Source organism: Oncorhynchus mykiss, chromosome 6 (genome assembly GCF_057628025.1).
Source record: "Oncorhynchus mykiss isolate SJ-2025 chromosome 6, ASM5762802v1, whole genome shotgun sequence".
Taxonomy (NCBI): domain Eukaryota; kingdom Metazoa; phylum Chordata; class Actinopteri; order Salmoniformes; family Salmonidae; genus Oncorhynchus; species Oncorhynchus mykiss.
Genome location: NC_143027.1, coordinates 78541928 through 78557500, shown reverse-complemented (window position 1 = coordinate 78557500; position 15573 = coordinate 78541928).

The window sequence follows — 15573 nt, the reverse complement described above, 5'->3', positions numbered from 1 at the left end:
CATTATTGCAGAGAATCAGACAAATGATGCTACCATCTGCCTATTAGCTACTTAGCTTATTCAAGTCTGTCTCAAAATACAACAATGGCTCTTTAAGACAAAAAAGCTCTTTACCTGACTTGCTTTTCAAAGATGTCTAGAAATGTCACGTTTTGTGCTCCTGTAGGAAGTAATCACTCCCCTATAGCTGACTACAAATGATCTATAACTGGACTCACTAACTAGCCAAGGATATGAACAAAATGTGCAAACATGGCTACATGCAGCTCTTGCTTGGATCTCAAAACAAGCTCATCTCCTCAAAACCACTCATGCTGTAAACACAGTCCAGTTTAAAGTAAATGGCACATATCCATATATGGCAATAGTCTATTTGCATATGGGCCTGCTGCAGCTCTGATTGGATATGCCGCACCCGTCTGTGCACAATAGAATCATACTCCGATCCATTGTTCCTACAACAAAATATTTTGCATAGTTCGTTTTGTTTCGGTATGTTGCATTGAAGATGGCTAATATTGCGTTGATTCATCACAATTGCCACAGCAAAGCAAAAGAACTCTACAAAGAAAAAAACCCTCTTCAATCTTGTGCTTCTCTCAGAGGGCTGATAGTTCTTCTGCGCAGTCCTAGGGGAGCTGCGTGGCAGTCTCTGGGCTACTGTGTGCTTGCGCACGGGCACAGTTTAGAGGGAACATTGCTCCAGTTTCCCCTATGGACTGCGGGACTGTTCTGAGGAGCATCTTTCAATAAACGGGCTTTCCAGAATGCTGTCTTACTGCTTCTGTCATAGGGGCTGGTGTACATCCATACTGTTTTACTGCTGGGTGGGGGCTGGTGTACATCTATACTGTTTTACTGCTGGGTGGGGGCTGGTATACATCTATACTGTTTTACTGCTGGGTGGGGGCTGGTGTACATCCATACTGTTTTACTGCTGGGTGGGGGCTGGTGTACATCCATACTGTTTTACTGCTGGGTGGGGGCTGGTGTACATCCATACTGTTTTACTGCTGGGTGGGGGCTGGTGTACATCTATACTGTTTTACTGCTGGGTGGGGGCTGGTGTACATCTATACTGTTTTACTGCTGGGTGGGGGCTGGTGTACATCTATACTGTTTTACTGCTGGGTGGGGGCTGGTATACATCTATACTGTTTTACTGCTGGGTGGGGGCTGGTATACATCTATACTGTTTTACTGCTGGGTGGGGGCTGGTGTACATCCATACTGTTTTACTGCTGGGTGGGGGCTGGTGTACATCCATACTGTTTTACTGCTGGGTGGGGGCTGGTGTACATCCATACTGTTTTACTGCTGGGTGGGGGCTGGTGTACATCCATACTGTTTTACTGCTGGGTGGGGGCTGGTGTACATCCATACTGTTTTACTGCTTCTGTCGTAGGGGCTGGTGTACATCTATACTGTTTTACTGCTGGGTGGGGGCTGGTGTACATCTATACTGTTTTACTGCTGCTGGATGGGGGCTGGTGTACATCTATACTGTTTTACTGCTGGGTGGGGGCTGGTGTACATCTATACTGTTTTACTGCTGGGTGGGGGCTGGTGTACATCCATACTGTTTTACTGCTTCTGTCGTAGGGGCTGGTGTACATCCATACTGTTTTACTGCTGCTGTCGTAGGGGCTGGTGTACATCCATACTGTTTTACTGCTTCTGTCATAGGGGCTGGTGTACATCCATACTGTTTTACTGCTGGGTGGGGGCTGGTGTACATCTATACTGTTTTACTGCTGCTGGGTGGGGGCTGGTGTACATCCATACTGTTTTACTGCTTCTGTCGTAGGGGCTGGTGTACATCTATACTGTTTTACTGCTGGGTGGGGGCTGGTGTACATCTATACTGTTTTACTGCTGCTGGATGGGGGCTGGTGTACATCTATACTGTTTTACTGCTGGGTGGGGGCTGGTGTACATCTATACTGTTTTACTGCTGGGTGGGGGCTGGTGTACATCCATACTGTTTTACTGCTTCTGTCGTAGGGGCTGGTGTACATCCATACTGTTTTACTGCTGCTGTCGTAGGGGCTGGTGTACATCCATACTGTTTTACTGCTTCTGTCATAGGGGCTGGTGTACATCCATACTGTTTTACTGCTGGGTGGGGGCTGGTGTACATCTATACTGTTTTACTGCTGCTGGGTGGGGGCTGGTGTACATCTATACTGTTTTACTGCTGGGTGGGGGCTGGTGTACATCTATACTGTTTTACTGCTGCTGGATGGGGGCTGGTGTACATCTATACTGTTTTACTGCTGGGTGGGGGCTGGTGTACATCTATACTGTTTTACTGCTGGGTGGGGGCTGGTGTACATCCATACTGTTTTACTGCTGGGTGGGGGCTGGTGTACATCTATACTGTTTTACTGCTGGGTGGGGGCTGGTGTACATCCATACTGTTTTACTGCTTCTGTCGTAGGGGCTGGTGTACATCTATACTGTTTTACTGCTGGGTGGGGGCTGGTGTACATCTATACTGTTTTACTGCTGGGTGGGGGCTGGTGTACATCTATACTGTTTTACTGCTGGGTGGGGGCTGGTGTACGTCTATACTGTTTTACTGCTGGGTGGGGGCTGGTGTACATCCATACTGTTTTACTGCTTCTGTCGTAGGGGCTGGTGTACATCTATACTGTTTTACTGCTGGGTGGGGGCTGGTGTACATCTATACTGTTTTACTGCTGGGTGGGGGCTGGTGTACATCTATACTGTTTTACTGCTGGGTGGGGGCTGGTGTACGTCTATACTGTTTTACTGCTGGGTGGGGGCTGGTGTACATCCATACTGTTTTACTGCTTCTGTCGTAGGGGCTGGTGTACATCTATACTGTTTTACTGCTGGGTGGGGGCTGGTGTACATCCATACTGTTTTACTGCTTCTGTCGTAGGGGCTGGGGTACATCTATACTGTTTTACTGCTGGGTGGGGGCTGGTGTACATCTATACTGTTTTACTGCTGGGTGGGGGCTGGTGTACATCTATACTGTTTTACTGCTGGGTGGGGGCTGGTGTACGTCTATACTGTTTTACTGCTGGGTGGGGGCTGGTGTACATCTATACTGTTTTACTGCTGGGTGGGGGCTGGTGTACATCTATACTGTTTTACTGCTGGGTGGGGGCTGGTGTACATCTATACTGTTTTACTGCTGGGTGGGGGCTGGTGTACATCCATACTGTTTTACTGCTGGGTGGGGGCTGGTGTACATCTATACTGTTTTACTGCTGCTGTCGTAGGGGCTGGTGTACATCTATACTGTTTTACTGCTGGGTGGGGGCTGGTGTACACCTATACTGTTTTACTGCTGCTGGGTGGGGGCTGGTGTACATCCATACTGTTTTACTGCTGGGTGGGGGCTGGTGTACATCTATACTGTTTTACTGCTGGATGGGGTTTGGTGTACATCCATACTGTTTTACTGCTGGGTGGGGGCTGGTGTACATCTATACTGTTTTACTGCTGGGTGGGGGCTGGTGTACATCTATACTGTTTTACTGCTGGATGGGGTTTGGTGTACATCTATACTGTTTTACTGCTGGGTGGGGTTTGGTGTACATCTATACTCATTTACTGCTGGGTGGGGGCTGGTATACATCTATACTGTTTTACTGCAGGTTGGGGGCTGGTGTACATCTATACTGTTTTACTGCTGGGTGGGGGCTGGTGTACATCTATACTGTTTTACTGCTGGGTGGGGGCTGGTGTACATCTATACTGTTTTACTGCTGGATGGGGTTTGGTGTACATCTATACTGTTTTACTGCTGGGTGGGGGCTGGTGTACATCTATACTGTTTTACTGCTGGGTGGGGGCTGGTGTACATCTATACTGTTTTACTGCTGCTGGATGGGGGCTGGTGTACATCTATACTGTTTTACTGCTGGGTGGGGGCTGGTGTACATCTATACTGTTTTACTGCTGGGTGGGGTCTGGTGTACATCTATACTGTTTTACTGCTGGGTGCGGGCTGGTGTACATCTATACTGTTTTACTGCTGGGTGGGGGCTGGTGTACATCCATACTGTTTTACTACTGGGTGGGGGCTGGTGTACATCCATACTGTTTTACTGCTGGGAGCTGGTGTACATCTATACTGTTTTACTGCTGGGTGGGGGCTGGTGTACATCTATACTGTTTTACTGCTGGGTGGGGGCTGGTGTACATCTATACTGTTTTACTGCTGGGTGGGGGCTGGTGTACATCTATACTGTTTTACTGCTGGGTGTGGGCTGGTGTACATCTATACTGTTTTACTGCTGGTTGGGGCAGCCATGATGGCCTTAAAGCTCTCATATGCTCCATCTACGTATGTACTGTGGGACCGTAACAGTAGTCAATTCCTTTCCCAACGTTTTACACTACTTCATATTGTTTGCCGGTTTCTAAGTGTTTTCTCAGCCTCTCTGGTATAAATAGTGTGGCAGACTTATGGTATTTCTTTCCCCTGTTTATTTTGGTTAGTGTAGAAATGCAACGTGTGGAGAGTGCTGTATAGGGCTGGGGCTGTGTTGGAGCTGTGGTTCTGATGGATGTCCAGACTGAATGCAATGTTCCAGAGGAGGGACTGTAGACTGACTGGAGACTCCAGTCCTGTACTGGTCTGGACCTAGTAAACACAGTAAAGAGGAGAAGGAAACTCCAACCCTGTACTGGTCTGGACCTAGTAAACACAGTAAAGAGGAGAAGGAAACTCCAGCCCTGTACTGGTCTGGACCTAGTAAACACAGTAAAGAGGAGAAGGAAACTCCAGCCCTGTACTGGTCTGGACCTAGTAAACACAGTAAAGAGGAGAAGGAAACTCCAGCCCTGTACTGGTCTGGACCTAGTAAACACAGTAAAGAGGAGAAGGAAACTCCAGCCCTGTACTGGTCTGGGCCTAGTAAACACAGTAAAGAGGAGAAGGAAACTCCAGCCCTGTACTGGTCTGGACCTAGTAAACACAGTAAAGAGGAGAAGGAAACTCCAGCCCTGTACTGGTCTGGACCTAGTAAACACAGTAAAGAGGAGAAGGAAACTCCAGCCCTGTACTGGTCTGGGCCTAGTAAACACAGTAAAGGGCAGAAGGAAACTTCAGCCCTTTACTGGTCTGGACCTAGTAAACACAGTAAAGAGGAGAAGGAAACTCCAGCCCTGTACTGGTCTGGGCCTAGTAAACACAGTAAAGAGGAGAAGGAGACTCCAGTCCTGTACTGGTCTGGGCCTAGTAAACACAGTAAAGAGGAGAAGGAAACACAGTGCAGAGGAGGAGTCTCCAGTCCTGGCCCTATAGTAAACAGTGCAGAGGAGAAGGAGTCTCCAGTCCTGGCCCTATAGTAAACAGTGCAGAGGAGAAGAAGTCTCCAGTCCTGGCCCTATAGTAAACAGTGCAGAGGAGAAGGAGACTCCAGTCCTGGCCCTATGGTAAACAGTGCAGAGGAGAAGGAGTCTCCAGTCCTGGCCCTATAGTAAACAGTGCAGAGGAGAAGGAGTCTCCAGTCCTGGCCCTATAGTAAACATTGCAGAGCAGAAGGAGTCTCCAGTCCTGGCCCTATAGTAAACAGTGCAGAGGAGAAGGAGTCTCCAGTCCTGGCCCTATAGTAAACAGTGCAGAGGAGAAGGAGTCTCCAGTCCTGGCCCTATAGTAAACATTGCAGAGGAGAAGGAGTCTCAGGTCCTGGCCCTATAGTAAACATTGCAGAGGAGAAGGAATCTCCAGTCCTGGCCCTATAGTAAACAGTGCAGAGGAGAAGGAGACTCCAGTCCTGACCCTATAGTAAACAGTGCAGAGGAGAAGTCTCTGTGAATGAGCTCTGTGTTCCCCAGCCCAGTCAATTAGAAGCTAGTCGACAGCTCCAGGCTGGCAAGTTCCCTCACGCTTTCACGCCTCTCCTCTTGCGTCTCTCTCTCGCTCTGTCTCTCTCTCTTTCTCTATCCAACCCTCCCTCTTTCTCTCTCTTTCTTCCCTCTTTGTCTCTCTCTCTCTCTTTCTCTCTCTCTCTCTCTCTCTCTCTCTCTCTCTCTCTCTCTCTCTCTCTCTCTCTCTCTCCTCTCCTGCTGCTGAGGCCTGTGTAGGGCCTGTCTCTCTCTCTTTCTCTATCCAACCCTCCCTCTTTCTCTCTCTTTCTTCCCTCTTTGTCTCTCTCTCTCTCTTTCTCTCTCTCTCTCTCTCTCTCTCTCTCTCTCTCTCTCTCTCTCTCTCTCTCTCTCTCTCTCTCTCTCTCTCTCTCTCTCTCTCTTCTCCTGCTGCTGAGGCCTGTGCAGGGCCAGTGGGGCCTCTCCTCTCCTGCTGCTGAGGCCTGTGCAGGGCCAGTGGGGCCTCTCCTCTCCTGCTGCTGAGGCCTGTGTATGGCCAGAGGGGCCTCTCCTCTCCTGCTGCTGAGGCCTGTGTAGGGCCAGTGGGGCCTCTCCTCTCCTGCTGCTGAGGCCTGTGTAGGGCCAGAGGGGCCTCTCCTCTCCTGCTGCTGAGGGTTGTGTAGGGCCAGAGGGGCCTCTCCTCTCCTGCTGCTGAGGCCTGTGTATGGCCAGAGGGGCCTCTCCTCTCCTGCTGCTGAGGGTTGTGTAGGGCCAGAGGGGCCTCTCCTCTCCTGCTGCTGAGGCTTGTGTAGGGCCAGAGGGGCCTCTCCTCTCCTGCTGCTGAGGCCTGTGTAGGGCCAGAGGGGCCTCTCCTCTCCTGCTGCTGAGGCCTGTGTAGGGCCAGAGGGGCCTCTCCTCTCCTGCTGCTGAGGCCTGTGTAGGGCCAGAGGGGCCTCTCCTCTCCTGCTGCTGAGGCCTGTGTAGGGCCAGTGGGGCATCTCCTCTCCTGCTGCTGAGACCTGTAGGGCCAGTGGGGCCTCTCCTCTTCTGCTGCTGAGGCCTGTAGGGCCAGTGGGGCCCCTCCTCTCCTGCTGCTGAGGCCTGTAGGGCCAGAGGGGCCTCTCCTCTCCTGCTGCTGAGGCCTGTAGGGCCAGAGGGGCCTCTCCTCTCCTGCTGCTGAGGCCTGTGTAGGGCCAGAGGGGCCTCTCCTCTCCTGCTGCTGAGGTCTGTAGGGCCAGTGAAACATACTCCTCACCTTTACAGTGTGAGGCCTGTAGGGCCAGAGGGGCCTCTCCTCTCCTGCTGCTGAGGTCTGGAGGGCCAGAGGGGCCTCTCCTCTCCTGCTGCTGAGGTCTGTAGGGCCAGTGAAACATACTCCTCACCTTTACAGTGTGAGGCCTGTAGACACTCTGTTATCCCTTTGTTCCACCTTTGACAGGTCGTCATTTTAAATAAGAATCTCTTGATTGACTTACCTGTATAAATAAATGGTAGATCAAATAAATTGGCAGCTCTCCTACAGTGCTGGCTGGCTCTGCCATGGGCCTGCCAACAGATGGTAGGAAAACCATCACAAGAGGGGTGAAACCTCTCTCTCTCTCTCTCTCTACCCCCAAGCCCCTTTGCTCAATACGTTGGACACAGCAAAACCCCTCTGGTTGTTGGGTTCTGAACAGCTGTAACACATGTCAGAGGAGTGGGCTGCCTGCACCACAATATAACTATTTCTCCCCTTAGAAAGCCATGGATATGGAACTCACCGCTCCATACACTTGGATTCAGGACGTGTTTGACATGACAGGAGACTGTATGAATTATTTGCTCCGTAACCAGCCAAAGGCCTGACAACCTAGTTTTGGAGAGTTAAAATATTTATATGAAGTGAGCCAGGCAGGCAGCACAGAAGGGTGCTGTTGACATCCTGTGAGTGTATCTGTTCGGAGGTATCAGACCAGACCACAAACCCAGAGATCATTACCCAGCCTGCCCCACTCTCCCCTGCTATCAGCTCTGGGGTGTCTGCTATGGTTATGTCACATGTCAGGAAGACTTAGATCACACCAGGAAGGAAAGTCTGTATGTACAAATGGAAATAGATAGGCCATCTCATCCTGGCATGGCCTGTGGTATCTCAGATCGTCTGCCTGGGAGGATGTATTCCATTTGTCAGACTAATATCATCATCGGCGAATAGCATTACTTGTTGGTGTTAGAGTTTCAGAAGGTAGTAGAGCGTAACCCACAGCCAGAGGTAGAACATCTGAGAGTGGCTTGGCTATCTCCACAAACTCTCTTCATACAAAACAGAGACACAAAGATCCATAAGCCGTTCAGAGGTGGTCCTCACCACATATTTATGAGGACATTCATGTTTAATCTGTGTTGACGAAAACACTTACACCTCCAGTGGCCCTCTGCAGCAGACAGGTGTAGAGAAGCCTGTCTGTAGACTACCTCTGTGTGTCTGGTGGGCCAGGTCAGGTCTCCTAAAGCTCTGATGGAATGTCAGCAGAGTTGCTCTGTCCATCTGAGGCCTCTCTCACACCCACACGTACGCACGCACGCACGCACACACGCACACACACACACACACACACACACACACACACACACACACACACACACACACACACACACACCCTCCTGTAATGACTCTCCTCTCCCCATCCGGGTCAGTGTCGGGAGCTGCTGAGAAGAAACATCCAGCTTTCTAATGTGTTCCAGTCCAGTCTGGAGCAGATAATCTGCCTTACCCTCTCTGAGACCTACCCTGAATCTGTTGTTCCTCTCTCCATCTCTCTATCTCCCCCTGGCGTTGTTGACGTATCACTCTCTTCATGGCATGTGTGTGCATGTGCGTACAGTGGGGAGAACAAGTATTTGATACACTGCCGATTTTGCAGGTTTTCCTACTTACAAAGCATGTAGAGGTCTGTAATTTTTATCATAGGTACACTTCAACTGTGAGAGACGGAATCTAAAACAAAAATCCAGAACATCACATTCTATGATTTTTAAGTAATTCATTTGCATTTTATTGCATGACATAAGTATTTTATACATCAGAAAAGCAGAACTTAATATTTGGTACACAAACCTTTGTTTGCAATTACAGAGATCATAAGTTTCCTGTAGTTCTTGACCAGGTTTACAGACCTATACATGCTTTGTAAGTAGGAAAACCTGCTAAATCGGTAGTGTATCAAATACTTGTTCTCCCCACTGTATGTGCGCACACATGTGTAGATGTGCATGCGTGTGTATGTGTGTGTCTGTCCATAGATTTGTGTGGTGCGTGTGTTAAGTGGATAAGTGCATCAGAATACGTATCAAGTAATTCAGTCAGCATACTCAATAGTACTGGGTAATGTTTTAATTCAGAGTATGTTTTCTGTCATTAGGGTAATGTTTTAATTCAGAGTATGTTTTCTGTCATTAGGGTAATGTTTTAATTCAGAGTATGTTTTCTGTCATTAGGGTAATGTTTTAATTCAGAGTATGTTTTCTGTCATTAGGGTAATGTTTTAATTCAGAGTATGTTTTCTGTCATTAGGGTAATGTTTTAATTCAGAGTATGTTTTCTGTCATTAGGGCAATGTTTTAATTGAGAGTATGTTTTCTGTCATTAGGGTAATGTTTTAATTGAGAGTATGTTTTCTGTCATTAGGGTAATGTTTTAATTGAGAGTATGTTTTCTGTCATTAGGGTAATGTTTTAATTGAGAGTATGTTTTCTGTCATTAGGGTAATGTTTTAATTGAGAGTATGTTTTCTGTCATTAGGGCAATGTTTTAATTCAGAGTATGTTTTCTGTCATTAGGGTAATGTTTTAATTCAGAGTATGTTTTCTGTCATTAGGGTAATGTTTTAATTGAGAGTATGTTTTCTGTCATTAGGGTAATGTTTTAATTCAGAGTATGTTTTCTGTCATTAGGGTAATGTTTTAATTCAGAGTATGTTTTCTGTCATTAGGGTAATGTTTTAATTCAGAGTATGTTTTCTGTCATTAGGGTAATGTTTTAATTGAGAGTATGTTTTCTGTCATTAGGGTAATGTTTTAATACAGAGTATGTTTTCTGTCATTAGGGTAATGTTTTAATTCAGAGTATGTTTTCTGTCATTAGGGTAATGTTTTAATTCAGAGTATGTTTTCTGTCATTAGGGTAATGTTTTAATTCAGAGTATGTTTTCTGTCATTAGGGTAATGTTTTAATTCAGAGTATGTTTTCTGTCATTAGGGTAATGTTTTAATTGAGAGTATGTTTTCTGTCATTAGGGTAATGTTTTAATTCAGAGTATGTTTTCTGTCATTAGGGCAATGTTTTAATTGAGAGTATGTTTTCTGTCATTAGGGTAATGTTTTAATTCAGAGTATGTTTTCTGTCATTAGGGTAATGTTTTAATTCAGAGTATGTTTTCTGTCATTAGGGTAATGTTTTAATTCAAAGTATGTTTTCTGTCATTAGGGCAATGTTTTAATTGAGAGTATGTTTTCTGTCATTAGGGTAATGTTTTAATTCAGAGTACATTTTCTGTTATTAGGGTAATGTTCTTTATTGAGCTGAGCAATCATTTTCAGTGCATTCAGGAAAGTATTCAGACCCCTTCCCTTTTTCCACATTTTGTTATGTTACAGCCTTATTCTAAAATGAATTAAATACATAAAACCCTCATCAATCTACACACAATACCCCATAATGGCAAAGCGAAAACAAGTCTTTATACATTTTTGCTAATTTATTACAAATAAAAACAGAAATACCTTATGTACATAAGTATTCAGACCCTTTCCTATGAGACTTGAAATTGAGCTCATGTGCATCCTGTTTCCACTGATCATCTTTGAGATGTTTCTACAACTTGATTGGAGTCCACCTGTAGTAAATTCAATTGATTGGGCATGATTTGGAAGAAGTTTGGAACCGCCAAAATGCTTCCTAGAGCCGGCCTCCTCAGGGAGGTGACCAAGAACCCGATAGTCACTGTGACAGAGCTCAGAGTTCCTCTGTGGAGATGAGAGAACCTTCCAGAAGGACAACCATCTCTGCAGCACACTACCAATCAGGCTATGGTAGAGTGGCCAGACGGAAGCCACTCCTCAGTTAAAGGGACACAACAGCCCGTTTGGAGTTTGCCAAAAGGCACCTAAAGGACTCTCAGACCATGAGAAACAAGATTCAACAAGATTCTCTGGTCTGATAAACCCAAGATTGAACTATTTGGCCTGAATGCCAAGCATCACGTCTGTGATAAACCTGGCACCATCCCTACGGTAAAGCATGGTGGTGGCAGCATCATGCTGTGAGGATGTTTTTCAGTGGCAGGGACTGGGAGACTAGTCAGGATTGAGGGAAAGATGACAGAGCAAAGTACAGAGAGATCATTGATGAAAACCTGCTCCAGAGCGCTCAGGACCTCAGACTGGGGTGAAGGTTCACCTTCCAACAGGACAACGACCCTAAGCACACAGCCAAGACAACGCAGGAGTGGCTTCGGGACAAGTCTCTGTATGTCCTTGAGTGGCCCAACTAGAGCCCGGATTTGAACCCAAACGAACATCTCTGGAGAGACCTGGAAATAGCTGTGCAGAAACACTCCCCATCCAACCTGATAGAACTTAAAAAGAGGATCTGCAGAGAAGAATGGGAGCAACCCCCCAAATACAGGTGTGTCAAGCTGGGTAGCGTCATACCCAAGAAGACTTGGGGCTGTAATCGCTGCCAAAGGTGCTTCAACAAAGTACCGAGTAAAGGGTCTGATATTTCAGTTTTTATTTTTAATACATTTGCAAAGATTTCTAAAAACTTGTTTATGCTTTGTAAATGTGTTTTTCTGTGTAGACTGATGTGACAAAAACAAATATTGAATACATTTTAGAATAAGGCTAGAAGGCTACAAGTAAAACAGTGGTATAGTGGAGGAAAACGCAAGTAAACACAGTCTACCCACTGTTTTCCTACTACAAGTAAAACAGTGGTATAGTGGAGGAAAACACAAGTAAACACAGTCTACCCACTGTTTTCCTACTACAAGTAAAATAGTGGTATAGTGGAGGAAAACACAAGTAAACACAGTCTACCCACTGTTTTCTTTTGCCCAACAGTTCATCCACCTTTTGCAGAAAAAATGCACTGAAAGAATAGGAAGTGTTACTTTTTTCACCACGACCAGCGAGCAGAGTTTACCCACCTCTTCAGTTTAAAAAAAAAAAAACATTTGCAAAGCACTCTGTCACAGTCATGTACACTCCACTATATACAGTACAGTATGTGTTTACCCCCGTTTCCTCTGCAGTATCTCAGGCCTACAGCACATTTGTTTTTATTATTATCTCTGGTTGTAGTGGTTAATACTGGGTATTATACACATGTTTTTGATGTATTTATTTACAACCCATAAACATTGTTAGTGATAACTAAGTTTTGTTCTCCTTTTATTTTACTCAGTGAATCAACCTTAGCCCTTCCTTTATCTATTTGCCATCAGGCAGAAATAACTGACCGTTTTTTAACATTTTATAGATGTTTTTATTAGTGGATTTTAAAACATACAATCCACTTGCAGTGAAGCCGCTCAACATTTACATTACATTTGAGTCATTTAACAGCACTCCCATCCAGAGCGACCCACAGGAGCAACCAGGGTCAAGTGCCCCGCTCAAGGGCACATTGATAGATCCTTCACACGGTAGACTCGGGGACCTCTCGGACACTGGTCCAACGCTCCCAACCGCCAGGCTCTTGCCCCCCCCCCCCCCCCCCCCCCCCCAACAGTCCCCACCTCAATCCAACACACCCTCCCCGAAAACCTCTCCCTTCATTACCCAAACCCATCCTATCACCACCCCCTCCGAGCCACCATCCCAGTCCAGCCCAATCGAACAGCTACCAATAAAAAATGAAAAAAAAGACAAGAAAAAAGGAAAACAACAACAAAATAACAATGTAAAACAAAAGACCACGTTTGTGTGTGTGTGAGTTTGATACGGAGTGCGTGTGTGTGAGTTTGATACGGAGTGCGTGTGTGTGAGTTTGATACGGAGTGCGTGTGTGTGAGTTTGATACAGAGTGCGTGTGTGTGAGTTTGATACGGAGTGCGTGTGTGTGAGTTTGATACGGAGTGCGTGTGTGTGAGTTTGATACGGAGTGTGTGTGTGTGAGTTTGATACGGAGTGCGTGTGTGTGAGTTTGATACGGAGTGCGTGTGTGTGAGTTTGATACAGAGTGCGTGTGTGTGAGTTTGATACAGAGTGCGTGTGTGTGAGTTTGATACGGAGTGCGTGTGTGTGAGTTTGATACGGAGTGCGTGTGTGTGAGTTTGATACGGAGTGTGTGTGTGTGAGTTTGATACGGAGTGCGTGTGTGTGAGTTTGATACGGAGTGCGTGTGTGTGAGTTTGATACAGAGTGCGTGTGTGTGAGTTTGATACAGAGTGCGTGTGTGTGAGTTTGATACGGAGTGCGTGTGTGTGAGTTTGATACGGAGTGCGTGTGTGTGAGTTTGATACGGAGTGCGTGTGTGTGAGTTTGATACGGAGTGCGTGTGTGTGAGTTTGATACGGAGTGCGTGTGTGTGAGTTTGATACGGAGTGTGTGTGTGTGAGTTTGATACGGAGTGCGTGTGTGTGAGTTTGATACGGAGTGTGTGTGTGTGAGTTTGATACAGAGTGCGTGTGTGTGAGTTTGATACGGAGTGCGTGTGTGTGAGTTTGATACGGAGTGCGTGTGTGTGAGTTTGATACGGAGTGCGTGTGTGTGAGTTTGATACGGAGTGTGTGTGTGAGTTTGATACGGAGTGTGTGTGTGTGAGTTTGATACAGAGTGCGTGTGTGTGAGTTTGATACAGAGTGCGTGTGTGTGAGTTTGATACGGAGTGCGTGTGTGTGAGTTTGATACGGAGTGCGTGTGTGTGAGTTTGATACGGAGTGTGTGTGTGTGAGTTTGATACGGAGTGTGTGTGTGTGAGTTTGATACGGAGTGCGTGTGTGTGAGTTTGATACGGAGTGCGTGTGTGTGAGTTTGATACGGAGTGCGTGTGTGTGAGTTTGATACGGAGTGTGTGTGTGTGTCTCAGGCAAACAGACATTGGATGTAACAAGCTTCCTTTTAGTGTCCTTTTAGTTGTTGGTATTTATTTGTTGACCGTCATTTTACCCCTCACTCAGCTGCTTCACTCCCACTCATCTCCCGTTCCACATTCCAACCCTCAGTTTTCCTCATCCCATCCCACCTATCTCTGCTGGCCACCCTCTTCGGATGTTTGTGCTAGCCTGTGATGTTTAACATTTTTAAATTTATCTAATTGTGAGTACTTTTCTTAAGAGTATTAATATATTAGCGATTGACTGACCAGGTCTTTCCAAATCTCCCAACAATGCTATTTCTAGGTTCAATTTTAGATTCACTGTATGTTTTTTCAGCCATTCCTGAACCTGAGACCAGAACCATAGTGGATAATACATTTAAATGAGTATGTAACTATGTTAATTATGTAAACATGACCTGAAAGTGTGGTAATTTATATTATCATAATAAATGCCATTTGATTTACGGTCATTTGTGTTTATTCTTCTCGAGGAAGAGGAGACCGCCAGGCTACAAATCAGCATGAGGAACATTTATCTGAGACGGACAGAGAGGACAGGGTTAGACAATGATCATCATCACACATACTGGGGATTACACGGATGGGTAAGGCAGAGAGAGAGACACAGGACAGAGAGAGAGATGAGAAATAGAAGGGGTGCAGAAGGGTGTAGAGAGAAGATAAAATAAGGAAAGAGAAAACAGAGCGGGAGAGAGAAAGAGAGAGGACCCAACAGGGGGAGATAAACAGTGATGGAGAATCAAATCTGGTTAAAAATGTCAGATGCCCTTGGCCAGTAGCAGGCTAGCAGCAGCTGACACCAGTGATCATCATTAGGTCAGAGAGACACACACGGAGAGAGAGGGAGAGAGGCAGCACAGCAGCACTCTGTTTAATAACATTAGCCATGGACCATGATGGCCAAATAGCGTAGAGAAGACAGCTTTGTCCCAAGGTGTCAGAGAACAACACACCCTACACTTTTTCACTGTCGACCACCATCTCATCTTCATATACTGTATGTTGGTTATCTTGTTCACCCAGTTTATCGTTGTTTGTAACCTTTCACCTGTGATGCATGATATACAAGAGACATATTATTGTGCTGTTGTTATGACAGTTGAGTTGACTTACTTAACATGTTGGCACACAGATCTCACATTGGAATTGAGACTTGAGGCAGACTGTCTCCATTCCAGAGCAGTGACACTGGAGAGCACCTATAGAGTACCGCTACCACCAACTTAGTGGTCGCAATTATTCAGCCCCTTTACTTTCAGTGCAGCAAACTCTCTCCAGAAGTTCAGTGAGGATCTCTGAATGATCCAATGTTGACCTAAATGACTAATGATGATAAATACAATCCACCTGTGTGTAATCAAGTCTCCGTATAAATGCACCTGCACTGTGATAGTCTCAGAGGTCCGTTAAAAGCGCAGAGAGCATCATGAAGAACAAGGAACACACCAGGCAGGTCCGAGATACTGTTGTGAAGAAGTTTAAAGACGGATTTGGATACAAAAAGATTTCCCAAGCTTTAAACATCCCAAGGAGCACTGTGCAAGCGATAGTATTGAAATGGAAGGAGAATCAGACCACTGCAAATCTACCAAGACCTGGCCGTCCCTCTAAACTTTTAGCTCATACAAGGAGAAGACTGATCAGAGATGCAGCCAAGAGGCCCATGATCACTCTGGATG